This window comes from Vipera ursinii (assembly GCF_947247035.1).
Source record: "Vipera ursinii genome assembly, chromosome: 1".
NCBI lineage: Eukaryota > Metazoa > Chordata > Lepidosauria > Squamata > Viperidae > Vipera > Vipera ursinii.
Window position 1 is genome coordinate 66,802,169 of NC_139512.1, and position 3,868 is coordinate 66,806,036.

Below are 3,868 nucleotides of genomic sequence, written 5' to 3' on the forward strand. Positions count from 1 at the left end.
TTATTTCTATGATTTCACCTTTTTGTTTGTCAAGTGAGTTAAATCTTAACTCTCTATAAAAGATTTATAGAAACCCATATCAAAATGCAGTAGGGAGGAAGATGTAGCAAAGTAAAAGAAGGGAGACCTATATTAGTCTGGAATTTAAAACAAATTTATCATTGCCTTTTCCCTGCCTGTAAGTGCTCTTAATGTCCCTCACAGCTTCTAGAATTATGAAGGAGAAAAGTTTATATCTACTTTTTTCCACACCATGCATAATTTAATAAAGCTATATTGTGTTCCCTATGCTTTTGTCTTAAACTAACCTTTTTTTAAAAAAAAACGAGGGAGGAGTCTGGTAGCACTTTTTCAGATTATCAAATATTATTTCCTCCTCCAGATCATTTGGGCTGTTTTTTCCCCACACCTTTCCCAGTATCCTTCTCATGTCTAGGATAAGTAACTTCTTCAGATAGGTAGGACTGAAGAAGTTCAGTGTGAGGACTGAAATCAGCACTGAAATCCATATTAGGAACCAGAGAAGGAAAGGAAAGATCATTGAATGACATCCTACAGTAAAAAAAGTTGATTATGTAGATTTAAGAATCAAAAGCAAACCTGGAATTCAGTAATACATGCCTGAAACATATCTGGAACAGGGCCAGAGTCCTTTTCCTCACCTTCTGATAAGCTGAGATATAAAACAGAACCATATAAATTATGACATTACTATTTAAACAAGTTGCGGGGCTGATCTCGGAAACAATGAATGATATCATGGTAATAACATCAAAAGGTAGAAAAGTCCAAACAGCCATGTGTGCTACGTCTGCTTAGTTTTTCTGCAGCAGGACTGATGACCTTAATGCCTTTTTAACTTGATGGGGCAATAAAGGAAGAGATTACAGCAGTGAGTCAACTAAATAAAGTTAAGTGGAAAAAGCAGTCAGTTATTCTTTTTCTCAGAGGGTTCTCTTAGTAAGTCAACCCACAAGTCAACCCACACGTAGCTGAAAATGTTATTTTCAAAGTCAGAGTATGTGACCCAGAGAGGATAAATTATGTCCTTTTTGAATGAGGTAACAGATAGGACAAAGCTTCCTTCCATTAATGTATTGAACAAATCTGATGGATATAAATTAAAGGTATTGAATAAACTACTAAAAGCACCTTTATCCCATCAGGTTGCTTTATTTTCAACATTTTTATTCCACCATGCTTCCAGTGATTCAAAGCAGTATATACAGAAAAAAGCAAAATTAAAAATAATGACTCTCAACAGTGTGCATTATAATAGCACTGACCAAGAAAAGTCACTAACATGCTGAATCCTCACTCCCAGTGGTATGTTTTTTTTCTTTAAAGAAGTCCATCAAGGAAGAGGTGGTTGTTGAAGATTATCCATTTATTCTCCATATCATCTGAGGATAGGACAAGAAGCAATGAGTGGAAGCTAAATCAGAGAGGAAATAAGGAGGAATTTCCTGACGGTAAGAATGATTAATCAATGAAATAGCTTGCCTCCTGACTTGCATGTGCTCCATTGCTGGAGGTTTTCAAGAAACGATTGGTCAACCATTTGTCTAAGAAGGTATAAGGACTCCTGCCTTGGACAGAGAGTTGGACTAAAACAGGACTCTCCAACCTTTCTGGCCTTGCAGATTGGTGTGGGGGGGATGGTTCTACACAAGCAGGGGGCTCCCAGGCTTGCAGCTCCATTTATGAACTTCCCATGCAATCATGAGCGCCTTCCACTCATGCAAATGGAACCTCCCATGTGAGTGGTCGACACTCGTGCAAATGGAGCTTCCCATAGAAACACAAGCGCCCGCCACTTGTACAATCAGGTTCTGAAGGGGCTGCAGCCAGGGGTTGGGGACCCCTCGACTAGATGACTTCCAAGATCCTGTTCAACTCTATGATTTTATGATATATTAAGGTGAGCTATTTCATAAAAGAAAGGGAAACACCACTGAGAAACTGTTGCTGTGTTTCCATAGATGGAGCTCCCTTGAAGATGCTTCTTCAACTAATCTTTCTGGAAGGATAGATTCAGTCTGGAGTAAGCAGCCTCAGAAACACAGGTAGGTTTTGGAACAAGTAACTTTTTTTTTGTAAAGTTAGAATATCCTCCTATAGTCATTCTGAGACTGAATTGATTTTAAGATACTTTGACAATAGCAGAGTTCAAGCATTATTGTTTATTGTATTGAACGATAATGTTTGTCATAAAGTTAGAAATTTTCTGTTTAGCTGTTACATTTTTAATTTTGTAGGGTTTTTTTAAAAAAAATCTGGTTCTCAGTGTAACACAGGATATAAATAAGCTAAATATAGATTAAAATTTTGAGTGGCTTTTTTTTGTTTTGTTATTTTGGTTAATCTTGAATTTTCCATCTGTTCTTCTTTGTCACAGATGTAGCAACTTTTAAAAATACTTTTGTAGCATGGTAAAAATAATGAAATAAAAGCAAAACAATGAATATTATGAATGTTGCAATAGCTCTGCCATTTACAACTAAACTAGATGATTGCAGAATTTTTAGATCTATAGCAATATTTCATCCAAATAACTCATGGGCAAACAGGGAAAAGAATGTCCTACTTCCCAAACACCCATTTTTTCTGAAGGAAAAATATTGAGATAAGTATTTTGAGAATTTAAGTTCAAGACAGAAAACTAGTTCCAAAATATTTTAAAATCTCAGGAGAATAGAGCCTAGTCAGTAGTAACCACATTGCCATCATAACTAATCCGCATAAAATTGGGCCAGCCATTTTTTGAAATCAGCTTAAAATTATTTTGTTCATGCAAGTTCCAAAGCAATTCTTCTGAATCCTTTTCAAATCACACACAGCCCTAGTTTCAACAGATGGCTAGATATATCTTCCTATTCTCTGACCTTGAATTTCTTTCACTTACCCAGGTCAGAAAGCCCAGTGCTGAGAAAATACAGTATAAAGTTTTGGACTGGACTGGACTGGACTGGACTAGACTAGACTAGACTAGACTAGACTAGACTAGGCTAGGCTAGACTAGACTAGACTAGACTAGACTAGACTAGACTAGACTAGACTAGACTAGACTAGACTAGACTAGAATAGAATAGAATAGAATAGAATAGAATAGAATAGAATAGAATAGAATAGAATAGAATAGAATAGAATAGAATAGAATAGAATAGAATAGAATAGAATTATTTATTGGCAAAGTGTGATTGGACACACAAGGAATTTCCGGTACATACTATTTCAGTACATACTATTGTATATTGTTTGAATACTGTTGTAAGACAAGAGACAAAGCAATTGCATTCCCTTCAGAATCGCAGTGGTTGACTACAATGCTAGCTGCCACATGGTTCAAAGACCTTGACCATTTCATCTGTTTTGCAGCTTACGTTTGAAATTTGAAACAAGTCTTAATGCTAGTTTATTTATATAGCAGATTTATATCCTATCTTTTCTCAGAAACTCATGCACACATACATACATACATAGCTGCTTTGGGAAACAGGCCACTATCTATGTCCACTTTCACCCACCATGCTAAGTCACGATGGTTGGGTTCACATATTACACTAAGGTAAAATTAAAGTTTATAAACTGGTTGGCTTCACCCAGTAGACTAATCCCAAACACACCAATCAAAACTATGCCTTATGCTGATATGTGAGCTGGATCACAATCAGCTCTTTAGGGTTTATTGGAGATTTGAGAAAAGCTATGTGGGAAGAATTCAGACAAAGAAATATTTTGGGGAATATTAAAAAGGCAGAATATGTTTCCCCAAAAGAATAGTGGAGATCTTTTAAAAGGCAGAAACTTCTCCACACACACCCCAGCCAGACAACTCAGCAAAAACCAGCTTTGAGAAATGCAGATG